Consider the following 13,514-nt stretch of genomic DNA (forward strand, 5'->3'; position numbering starts at 1 on the left):
TCAGTAGCTAATGGTAATTAAGTCCGATTTTGAAGTCACAGAATGCAGAATTCGAGTGAATCCTGAACCTAAGAACCTTTGTATAGAGATTTTCTTTTTCAAGTTTGATTCCTTTTCATTTTCACAAATCATCTGATATTAAATATCAAAGCGCCTGTTCCGACACTTGATGAGTTTAAATATGACTGAAAGGAGTGATTTATCTTTGGAGTTGCATAGGAATTTTAAGGTTATTATACTTGAAATGGATCAGTAGTTACATCAGACAAAGTGGCATGAAAATACCGATCTGGAGATTGGATAATATAGGGATTTACATTATGTCGGATAGCCTGGCGGAGCTTAGTGCCTTATCTCAGTCATTGACTAAATTGCATCATTGAATGAACTCCCTGCTCACAATTAACTGACATTGTGGTGGGCTGGGATCGAACGAACCGATTGTTTGTCTAATAGAGGTGCTTTGGCATCCCGAACGGATAAACTACATAATTTTTGGTGCAGATATACCGAGAGTATCTGGCGGAATCGCATCCGCAACCCTCAGATTTATAGTACAGCAAACTATTGTCTAGTTATTCAGGGTAACATGGGTTGATTCAGTTTTTGGACGGCATTGGGGTACTTACTTGGGCTAAGAAAGTTCATTACTCTTTCCGAACGAAGATCCCAATAGTTAATATTGCTCAGAAGGTCGATTTAGCACTACTAACTGAATTATTTACTGGAAACTGTGGTCTTAGTTTCCACCATTTACCTTAGATAATGTTGATTAAAAGCGTGATGCATGATGAAACCTCTGAGTATGTGCTTTTTGACTGTCCAATGTTGGCATGTGCATAGCTAAATGGTCCGGAAGGTCCTTAATGGGAAACAGGATAATTGGGTTCATACTTACCGCGAATCTGTTATGATGAAGCTTTGGGCTGCACATAATATCCTATGGTTCGTAGTGCATGAATCCAAAATAATAATAACCGTTTTTTAAATAAATACGTAAAATTAAAACTGCTAATCCAAATAAAGTTTCTATGAATACAAATATTATTTCAAAATTCTCTCTATCTCTCTTTGTTATGTTAACTCATTACATTAGTTTACAAGGTTTTTGCTCCTGAATTGAAACACATGGGGATTTGTATATTAAAGTCTTCTAACTTCGGAAAAAATATTTAAAAAAAATCTGGACGTCAAACTTTTGAGATATTTATTAGAAACGAAACAAAAAAATTAAAAGTGAAGTGTTTTAGTCCTCTTTTTATCCCAAAAACCTTGATAATTCCTCTCGACAAACTTCCAATCTTGATGGAAACGCTCTCTATGTTCGTCACTCATGTGTCCGAGGTTTTCCGGGAAAAAATCCACATGAGAATGTAAAAAGTGAATTTTGAGGGACATATTTCACCCATCTGTTCAAAATTATGTAATAATTTGTAATTTTGACTTTTCCTATTCCCCAAAAATTCTTGAACAACAAGTTTAAAAGAATTCCATGCTGCTTTTTCAACATCGGTTAATATACACTCAAATTTGGTATCATCAAAACTTTTCTTATTTGGGTTCCCATAAGTATCCCTTCTTTTAATTTAGCCTCAGAAAGACTTGTCTTATCTAAAGCTTTTACAAAATTTTTCATTAAACCTAATTTAATGTGGAGTGGCGGCAAAACTATTTTTTGTGGGTCAACCAAACTGACATTTTTAATGTTCATTTTACCTGGTTTTAGGTTCACTACAATTTGTGCAAATCGAATGAGGAACCCACTTTTTATACTGATTTGACACGGGGAATCCAAAATTATGTAAATAAGCATTTTGCAATGTTTGTGTTATAGGAAAACCACGACATAACTGAATAATTTTTGCGCAAATAAAACAAAAATGGTCTGGGTTTATTTTACACTTTCTATAAGACGTTTATTTACAAAAAGATGTACTTTTAAACAGTATTTATTTTTTTCCCGTTTTTTTTTTTTTTTGGAATTTGTCAAAAAATACAACTCTGAAAGTATCTAGTAGCTTCACCAGAGTGTTGAGGACCCAAAAACGATGTAAATACCTAATTAATAAAATTCGGTACACTACAGTATCCCACCTATATGTCAAATTTTTGACATATAGGTGGGAAACAAAAAATGGTCAATTAGCTATCGTCCCTAGCTCTTCTCAAAAATATAAGTTTCATTCCATGAACAAACAAAAATGTTTGATTTGTAAACTAGTGTTATTTTAACACTCGTCATAAGAGATAAATTATTATCACAAATACTTACAAATAGGGAGACAATAAGTCAGGGCAAGTTTTTCGAGCAAAAAGCTTAAGAATTTTAAGCCTTTGCTCTTTGCTTTTGCCTTTGCCAATTTGCACTTGAGAATAGCTTCCTTAATATCAGGGAGCCTAAAAACTGATCTAAACATACCCCATTGTGCAATAAATTTGTACAATAGTTACTTAATGCCGTCCATGCTGCCGTATTTCTCTGTTGTCACTATTTATAAAGATAAATATCTCGCACATCAGTGCCTTTAATATCAACATCACAGTGCAAAGCCATCGCTTTCCTCTGCTATTTTATGATTGTGTCGTTGTACACTTACTCACATACACCGTGGTAAAATTTCTGTACATTTTTATTTGCGGTTCTGTTCTGTTTACTTTTGGGCAAATGTGTTCATTTACGACATGCGTAAAATCTCTGAAAACTAAAATCATTTTTCGTTTGCCCTCATCTGTTTTGTGTTGCTTTTGGTGGTGATGGTTTTGTTAATTTTTTTTTGTCATACTCGTGATTGTCTCTTATTTGACATTTGTTGTTTGCTATTAAAATTGTTGATTGTTGATATTTAACGCTTGAAATATGACATACGCAATTTTTAAAATTATTCAGTTGTCATTTGTTATTAATGTCTTTTTGTCTCTGGCTGAGTCGCTGTGTATGCATGAGAGTGTGTTTAAAGTGGTCGTCTAAATCTTTGCCTCTTACTCTTCCTCTTTTGCCTATCATCTCCATCATCTTCATCCTACTTTGCTTGTTTGCTGGCACACTCATACGCCTCTGTGTCGCTTCGTTTCCCTTTTATGCATGATGATGGCGTTGATGATGATGATTTGCTTGAAAATACCAAAAAAATCAAAAAAAAAAATTCATGTTGTCCACAATATTGTGAATGTCAAAAAATCCAAAATTATTTTTTCAATATTCACTTTATAGTTAAGTTTATGGCTCTTAGTGGTTGGTTGGTCTGCTGTGTGTTTGTATGTTGTAGCTATATGTCGTCTGTCGTTTTCAATTTAAACTGTCATCACATTTTCTGTTTCGTTTATCCCCTGGACCACAGTCAAATACAAATACCGCCTCACAAAAGTTTGTCACATGCATAAATGTATGAATATTTTTGTACGGCACATATGAAAAATTATCACTGAAATAAGAAAAGCAAAAACAAATTTCCAAATGTGTGTTATTAATGCCTTTTGATTTGCATATTCCATATTCTTTCTCCTGCTCCATACCCTCCACGTTGGTAAGATCAGCATGTTTAGCTGATCAGGGGGTTTGTTGAATTTTGGATTACTAACATACCTACATTATGTTAAAGGTCCAAACTCTACTGAGGATCATAATCGGGTCCAATTTCAACACAAAGATAATTTCCATTTTAATATCCAGATATAGGGGTCATAACTTTAGATTTGGAATCAACAAATTGCTTTATAATATATATAATCTTCATCCCTTTGACCCCTTTTCATCTTATTGGCCAAAATTATATAGAAATTTTTCTTCTAAAAGGTGCTTTCACTTCGTTACGAATTCACCTCTTCATTATTCTTTGTTATTATGAATATTTTTGGGCGATGTGTTTTTTGGAAAATAATTTATATTCGTACGCTGTGTGTTCTTTTGATGTTGTCAGAATAATTATTAACGGTCAATGTATTAATTATGGTCCGTTGCCTAAGATCATTAATTCTGGCCGGGCCATAGGATATGCGTATGTGTGCGTGTGTTTATATGTTAATCAAAGTTCTTTTTTTGACAGTTTAATATCCGATTTATGAAATTGCCAAAGTTGAAATCTTTCAGGTTTTTCAGTTTCAATTATATTTATCAAAATGCTTAACTTTACATACTTGTCAATGAATAGAGATATTAAAGTTTGTATTAAATAATGCTAAAAGTGAAATTTTAAGTGATACCCATCAATCATGGTGACTTCAATGGTTTTAAGTTTTAAGGCGGGAATGCTAATTGAGACTGTTCCTGTAAAAACAAAAGATTCTGTCTGGTTTGGTTTACTGTCTTAGCAAACCAAATAATTAGCCTGTATTTCTTATTTTGATTTTACAAAACATTTGGATGTAACAATGAATTAGTTTTCATTAAATTGTAAAATAAGTTTCGATAGCTAAGTACAAACGCAATTTACATAAAGTTAATTGATAAATTTAAATTTAATCTTCATAAACAAGATTATTTCTTGGGTAACATTTTCGATCTTATAAAACAACAAATGCTTACTGTTCTTATCCCAATAAATAAAATCACTGTATTTTTGTTGATCTAAAGAGCTGAAAATTATTAGAACGTTTTGTATAAGGCTTTTCATAACTAAAAAAGAGAACAGGACAAAAAAATATAAAATGTTCGTCCTTTTAAACCAATCGTAGGAAGCTTAAATCATTCAAAATGGATAATTATGAGATTTCATACAAATTATTGGCGATTTTATTTAATTTCTAGCATTTATTTTGTAAACATTTGTACAATATAAATTTATTTAAACTATTGGTCATTGTTAGCTATGACATCTACCATCTTTCTGGATTCCGAGGCGAAAGACCTGCTCATCTTTTGAGGTCAAGACTAGGGATACTCTGTTCCAAAGTGAAGCGAATCCCAGAAAGAGCATTCTGTTTCATGTTATGGTCTGGTCAGAGCGTTGTCATGATGGAATATTATGGTTCCATGTCTGGCTGCACATTCTGGACTTTTTCGGCCATTGGTCGCTTCAAACGAATCAGTGCCCTATGATAGTCTGGTCAGATTTTAGCAGCTCATAAAAGATAGGACCCTTTTGCTCCCACCAAGAACGGAGAATTGCCTTAGCGCCATGGATTTCTTTGGCTATGGTTTCGATTCAGCTGGTTGGCAGGGCTTCACATACGGTCAAGCATCATTTCGGACATGTAAAATCGTATTTATGGGTCTCTCGGCTTATATTCCCATGATAACAAATGTCCCTGCTTTTGGATGAATCGTGCTGCTGGAGTAGCTCCCAATAATTTTTCAAGCTCTTGTTGAGTTTGACAATAATATTCATGTAGTAATTAAAGACGTGCACAGTTACAACTGTTTGTACCAGTTTCTGTGTGTTTACTAAAGTGAGTGAGTATTGATGAGTGTTTTAGTGTTTCTGTTATAAGTTGGTATTGTTATTATTTGTAGCAGTTATTGTATGAGTGGTTAAAAAGAGAATGAGAGTAACATATTTGTTTTCCTATGTTTCGCACAAGCAAATACTAGTAGATAAAGATGGAATACAATAAGTAACTTATTGTATGATGCAAATAAAAACTCGTGTGTATGATTTATAGAAATTGTACCAACAAATAAGTATGTATGTCTGTTTCTTTATTTGTTTGTGAATTATAGGAACCTAAACCACTGGACCGATTCTCTTGAAATTTTTACTGCATGTTCCTCTATATTTGGAAGGGATAATAGGAAATTTCAAATAAAAATAAATATGTATAAACAATGATTTTATATCAATAGTTTTATTAATTCACGATTTTTCAGGTAACAAAAATAATTCAGTCTTTTAAACTTAAGTATACTAGGTATAATATAACAAAAAAACTTCAATCCTTGAAGGACAAACAAAATAAAAATTTAATTAAAATAAATAAATACATATATGTATATCCATATACATCTATGTAAGTAAGAACATACTTAGATATAATAGACAATTATTTTTTTGGATTTGAATTTTACAATAGCTAACTATTAATTTTTCGAATTTACATTCACGAATAAAATTTCATTAAATGATTTTCCATTAGATCCGAGTTTTGATCGTTTATCTGTTATTAGTGCCCGTGCAATTGAAAATATCCTTTCTGAAGGGGCGCTAGATGCTGGTATAGCGAATATTCGGCAGCTTAGTTTGTATAACATTGGAAATTCATTTTTTCTATCATGCCACCATTTCAAAATATTAAAATCATTTATTAAGGGTACATTAGTATTTTTATATTTACTTATTTCATTTTCAATTATGGACTGGTTAGAATTAGCTCCCTCTATTGGCTGTACATAATTTTCAAATAATGTATATATTTTTGATGAATTTTCAATGGTTGGATTGAAAATAGTAATGTCATTTAAATAAGGAAGCATCAAAAATTTGCACTTGGTTATTACCTCTGATTGTTCTTCTAAATTAAATTGAGTAAGTTGATTAGCTGGCGGAAATAAAAATATTGCTAATTTGTGATAAATTGTGATCTTGCTGTCTACTAATGAAATTAAAGTGTCGTGTAATTTTTTTTTAAAATCTGATATAAAACTAGGTTCATCATTATTGGTAGTATTACATATGGTTTTTAAGTTACGAATGTGTGGATGAACTAAATGAATTGTTGGATAAGAACTGCCTTCAAGTTCTTTTGAGGCATCCATGAAAGGTTTAAGAATTGCTATTAATTGATCTAAATGATATTCTTTTATAATGTTATATTTTTCAGTTAGATTTTTATCATATAGTATTTTTTGAATATCAGCAAAGTTAGACTTTATAGATAGTATGGTAAAATAAACTGTATTCCATCTTGTTGGTGTAAAACTTTTCAATGATGTTGTTAATTCACAATTTAAACCAGATTTCTTAACAAATTTAACCAGTTTGGACGCTGTTGTTACGATTTCATCAATCTGCTCTGAAGTTTTAATACATTTTTCTATTGTATTGTGAAGAAGGTGACTTATGCAGTTGATATTTTCGTGATCTTTTAAAGCTGCTTTGATATTACTTCCTCTATCTGTCACAATAACTGTTGGATCGTCTAAGGAACAACTGAACTCACTAAGTAAAGTCTCCAATTTATGTTTTATATTGATGCCTATTTAATAAATAAATCAAAATATAATAAACCACATATAATAAAAATTTTGGAACTAAAAATTTTACTGCAAATTTAACTTTGGCAAAACTTTAGCTTCATCTACAAATGAGTCTGCAAGTTCTAGATGAAAGCTGTTGTTTTTAGTGCATATTATTTATTTATTTATTTATTTATGTATTTACTTAAAAATTTGGGCAAAAAACCTTCAATTGACAAACAAAATATTACAATTGATAATTATTAATTACTTACTTGTATTCGAAATTCCTTTCATAGATTTTACTCCTAGGAGCTTGCTTTTACATTCACCATCCATAACAAAATGAGCCGTTAAGGCTAGGTATGATATTTTAGAAAAATTTTCGGTCCATAGATCACATGTCTGGGCATAACCAATTTTTCGTATAGATGAGATTTCTGATTTAAGTTTTTCAAAGTGAATAACATAACTATTCTCAACGTTTCTTTGTATTGTTGTTGGATGTGGCATTAGAGATTCAATGTTAAGACTAGGTCCAAATTTATTACCCAGGGATAGCATTAACTTTGAATAAGCTTTTAGTCCATTATCTTTTACTAAAGAGTATGGGCGAATGTCTCCAAGCACCCATTCGGTCATAACATCGGTACAAGCTTTTTTAGCCTCTTGGGTGGGTTCCATCAAATCATTTTGTTTTTCATTTTTTAATATCTCATAGCATTTGTGCTTGTTTAAATTTGATAATGAATTTTTATTGTATTTGTATACATTTTTGCATATTTTGCATGCAACAAAATTAATTATTTCAATATCATTTTCATCTCTTATATATCCAAAACAATCCCATATCTTGCTTCGCCCTCTCTTTTCAATAATTTTGTAGATATTAGATAAAATTTTTTCTTTTATTTCACTGTTGTTCATTTTTAAACATTAAACAAATTCAAACAGTATTAATATGTATACACATCAACTCACCAAAGTTCACTTGTATATTTGTTTCACCTACAATATTTTATAATACTTGTAGTTACAACAGCTATTTGTGTGCAAAAAAAAAAGTTCATGACATACTCAACGCAAAACAATAAACAACTGTTTTTGTTTTTAAGAGTATAGTGTGTGTGCAAAAGCAAAACCATACAACATTAGTTATACTCATTCTCATATTTATACTTATAGTAACAGCTATGTGTATGGTATACTTGTTTTGACAATACTTTAAGTTACACTCTTGCACGTCTATAGTAGTAATGCCTCCAATTCTTGGTCTTCAAACTTTTTTGGCTAGCCTGGAAGATCTTTGTCTTACGTTGCGCATTAAAACCGATGAGGCATATTCACCATAAGCTTTGTTGAGCAATCGGTGTGCTACAGCGATATTTTTTTCAAATTAAAGATGTAAAACAAAACTTCCCGTATATGACGCTTAGTTTCCAGAAAATTCGTCATTTTCGAAGCAAAAAACTCTGTTATTTACACTATAAAGTTCAATATCTATCCTCCTCCACCACAATGAAGGCATACAAAAGTTTGTCATTCCGTGTGTAACATTGAGAAATATTCATCTGATATATATTTAGAGTTTCTCCAAACCCCCATATCTTGGAAGTTATTTAAGATTATTCACTAATGAACATTGTTCAATTAAAACAAACTAATTCACTTAACGATTGAAAGTCATTGGAGTTTGCTGATGAGTTATCGAAAGTTGAAAATATTCCAACATCTCTCAAAAATATTTGTTTTAGATTTTATTAATTTTCATCTAAAAATAATTAAGCAGTTTTCAAAATATTAAATTTTTTGAAAGCTAGATTTCATTACCTTTTAAAATAAATCTCTATTATGTTATTCAAGTCAAAGACAGCTTACTATGCGCTTCTCATTTTTTCATGTACCATATGTACTTTGGTTTATTATTGTTTTTTTCACTTGCACGACCACTCACACAATGAGTGAGCTTAAGTAAACTTTTATTAACCTAACATTCAACAAATTTGAATGACTTTGTGCGCGTTCATAAATTAGAAACTATTGCGTTCACAGAGTCCTTGATAGAGATTTTTTATGACAAAAATAAATTTTGAAAAAAAAAAATTACTAATAGATTTTTTACTAAAAAATTGATTTTTCATTAAAAAAAGATTTTTTATTAAACTAAAGATTTTTTTATTAAAAAAAGGAAAAATATATTTTTTTACTGAAAAATAGATTAAAAAAAAGATTTTTTATTAAAAAAAAAAGATATTTTATTAAAAAAAAAGATGTTATTAAAAAAAAAGATTTTTTATTAAAAAAAGATTTTTTTTTTAAAAAAGATTTTTTATTAAAAAAAAGATTTTTTTATTAAAAAAAGATTTTTTATTAAAAATAAAGATCTTTTATTAAAAAGAGATTTTTTATTAATTTTTTACTATAAAATAGATTTTTTACTAAAAAATAGATTTTTTTTTACTAAAAACTAGATTTTTTACTAAAAACTAGATTTTTTTTTTACTGAAAAATTGATTTTTTTTACTAAAAAATAGATTTTTTTACTAAAAAATAGATTTTTTTACTTAAAAATTGATTTTTTTACTAAAAAATTAATTTTTACTAAAAAATTGATTTTTCTTACAAAAAAATTAATTTTTACTAAAAAATTAATTTTTTACTAAAAAATTGATTTTTTTACTAAAAAATTGATTTTTTAGAAAATTTATTTTTTATTACAAAATTAATTTTTTTTTAATAGATTTTTGGTAATCATTCGAACTTTTTTTAAACTTATTATATTCTTACATGTTTATTACAAAATCTATTTGTTATTACAAAATTAATTTTCACTAAAAATTTATTGTTATCCGTTTGTCTTCCGTGTGTAACATTAATCCTTATGAACTTCTATGCAGGTTGAGCTATGTTCGTCTGCCTGTATATGTAAAACACTCTCACGTGCAAGATACATAAGCGAAATTAATGAAATATGTACCAACATATTTATAATATCTCTGAGCACTTTAGTATTGAAAATCAGCAAAATTAAATTGGTTGAACCGGGGTTATATATCAAAATGTAAGACAACCTCCAAAAATGTTGATAATTTGTGGCTTTGGGTTAATTCATTGCAGAAAATACCATGAAATTTTTCAATCACTATTTGTATGATAAAAGGGCAAATTCTGCTGAAAATGGTTTGAATCGGTCTATAATTTCTCCCAGCCCCCATACAAATTTCTTCCCGAAATATGGTATATAAATGACCATAGAATTGCAGTAGCCATTCGAAATTTAGCACAATTAAGTTTCGTGCAAAGAGAAATACCGAGACCAATTTTTTGTGATCGAGCACTATTTGACCATAACCACCATATTAAGTTCATTTTCGAAAATCACTTAAATACACATAAAAACTTTATATATCCCTATTACAAACTGAAAATAAAACCATGAATTTTGTGTATTTATTTAAGTATTTTATTAATAAAAAGAACAAAAAAATAAACAAAACATAACAATTCAGCCAAAAAATAAATAATTTTCCTGAGTTTTAATAAAACTAGACTTGGAAAAAACTCTCTCGCTGATTGTAGATGTTGGAGAAATCGAAAATAAGGCATGATAAAGAATATCCAATATCTCAGTAATTTTTTTTTAGTTTTTTTAAGCATATAAAATCCTCTAAGAACTTTTTGATTTTTTTTAGATTTTGAATACTTTTAATAATTTTTACAAGTTCTGATAAAAGACTCGTTTCAGTAATGCCTCCAGTTTCGTCAATTATCACGTTTTCATCCAACAAATATGTACATGTAAATTAAATATGTCAGTTGTTATTGGATGTTCGAAAAAATATGTAATTTTACTTTGACATTTGTAAAAATAAATACAAAAAAATAAGTTAAAGTGCAAAAAAAAAGGAATTTCGGTTAACCGACACAAATTAATCGGTTTATTTGTTATTTGAAAATCGGCAATTTTGAGTTATTCGAACAGTTAATTGACCAAAATTAATCGGTTAACCGATTAACGGTTAATCGATTAATTATAAAACATTCATATTGGTAAACAAATTTAACAGAAATAATTTTCAAGTAGATTTGGTGACTACTTATATAACTCCATTTCCATATCGAATAGTTAGTCAGAAAAAAACATATGTACATTAGGCCGGGTCGATTTGTATTGAGGATCAAAAAGTAAAAAATCATATAGCTTAAACGCAATCTACGGAAAATTCTAAGAAAGTTTCCTCAAGAAACCATAAGTCTAAAATCTAATCCTACACGCAGAGAAAAAATATAATTGGGCATGGTTACTGTAACCATTTAAATAGTGTTACAAGATTTTTAACAATATTATAGTCACAGTAACCATTTACATGATTGTGGTAACCATAATATGGTTAATTTACGATTCAGATGATTGTATCAACCATATATATGGTTACAGTAAACAAATATATGTTTCTGGCAACCATATTTATGATGAATAATTTTATCATAATATGTTGTTCTCAGATTATGATAAGCCTTAAGCCGAGAGCACCATAATATGATAAGTCCTTCATCATATCAATGGTTGTCACAAACATATATTGTTTACTGTAACCATATATATGATTGATAAAATAATGTGAATCGTAAATTAACCATATTATGGTTACCACAACCATGTAAATGGTTGTATGCGTGTATCTTGCGCGACTTTATCCAATAAAAAAAACTCGACCAATCCCGACCATATAATAAACCAAGTAAATGAGCAAAAATATTTTTCTTTTCAAAATTTCAATAATTTATATTCGTGAGTGATTTTCGGAAGTGGGCCTTATATGGGAGCTATGACCAATTATGGACCGATCACCATGAAATGAAGTCGAGTGATTTATGTCTATATAAAAGTTATTTATGTTGAATTCTGTGTATATACCGACATTTTTAAGAGATTTATGCACGTTAAAGTGATTTTCGGAAGCGGGTCTATATGGGAGCTATGACTAATTATGGACCGATCGTAACAAAATTTGGTAAAATTTTTATAAAACTTATTTGGGGCGAAATTTGTGTAGTTACTAAATAAATTAAACATTTATGACCGATAAAGTCCAATTTCGAGAGGACATTTGTATGGGGGCTAGGTGAAATAATGTACCGATTTCAGCCAGTTTCAATAGGCTTGGTCCTCGGGCCGAAAAAATTAAATTTACCAAATTTTATCGAAATATCTTCAAAATTGCGACCTGTACTCTGCGCACAAAGTTTACATGGACAGCCAACCAGCCAGCCAGGCGGACGGACGGATTTTGGGCGTTACAAACATCTGCACAAACGCATTATACCCTCCCCACTATGGTGGTGTAGGTTATAAAAAGTACAGAGTGTTTATTGATCATCGAATTCAGAATTACTTTCATATTTTGGTTGTTTGATCAGAAAATTTTGTCAAAAATATACGATTTAAAAAAAATTTATACGAAACAAACATTTTTATCACAGTTATTTTTAATGCCAAACTAACCACTTCACTCCACAAAAAAACTTGGAATGGGGTTTTTTCATGATTTGATTAATTTGTTCTTACTTTTTATATTAAACTTACTTTGATTAAAGTAAAAATGCAATTGTTTTGATTTTAAACTTATACACAAAAAAGAGTGACTGAAAGAGTAAAATCCGTTAATTCTTTTAATTCTTTTCCCAATAAGAAAGCAATTGTAAAATATTGCATTAACAATCAGACTTCAATTGGTTTTCTTTTATCTAATGTTTGGTTAACACACCAAAATCTTATTTGGCAATAAAACTACCCTACCTCACGCATATCGATAATACACATTTAATTTTAGAGGCTGGTATACATCTATTGAATGCTAATGAGCGAAACCACTAGTTTGACAACAACAACGAAATAGTTTTGGCAATCGTTTCAGTTTGACATAACAAGCATTTGCCAGTGAAATGATATGAAGCAGAGTGGCGCAGTGGAAGCGTGCTGGGCCCATAACCCAGAGGTCCGAGGATCGAAACCTTGCTCTGCTAGTAGGAATTTTTTTTATTATTTTTTTTAATATAAATTTATTTATTTTTTAATTTATATTTACATTTCTAAGTTGAAACATTAAATAAGTAATTTATATCTCTTCACAGCAGTAGCTGTAAATTTTTCTTTTCTTTTTTTATCTATCCAGTAACAAGCTATTAAAGGTAAACAAAATTTCTTAAAAGTGTCCAGATAATGTCAGCAAAGCTTATTGTCTAAATCTGTATAAGACCAGAAAACAATTAAACAAATATTATGTCAAATGTGAAAAGAAACATTTTTTCTGACATTTAAATTTATGTAATAAAACAACCTAAAAAATCCACCTTTTTTATTCATATATCTGCCTCTTTTAAAACATTACAAATGACAGCCTGA

The 13,514-nt window shown here is 29.7% G+C and overlaps 1 non-coding gene across 1 annotated transcript; it reads left to right on the forward strand.

Annotated features, from left to right (window-relative positions):
• The first annotated feature begins 13,063 nt into the window (after positions 1-13,063).
• On the forward strand, positions 13,064-13,135 carry TRNAM-CAU (transfer RNA methionine (anticodon CAU)). Its single transcript has one exon. It is a non-coding gene; the product is annotated as a tRNA-Met (tRNA).
• Positions 13,136-13,514: the final 379 nt, after the last annotated feature.

The sequence above is a fragment of the Calliphora vicina genome, chromosome 2 (genome assembly GCF_958450345.1).
Source record: "Calliphora vicina chromosome 2, idCalVici1.1, whole genome shotgun sequence".
In the NCBI taxonomy this organism is placed as follows: Eukaryota; Metazoa; Arthropoda; class Insecta; order Diptera; family Calliphoridae; genus Calliphora; species Calliphora vicina.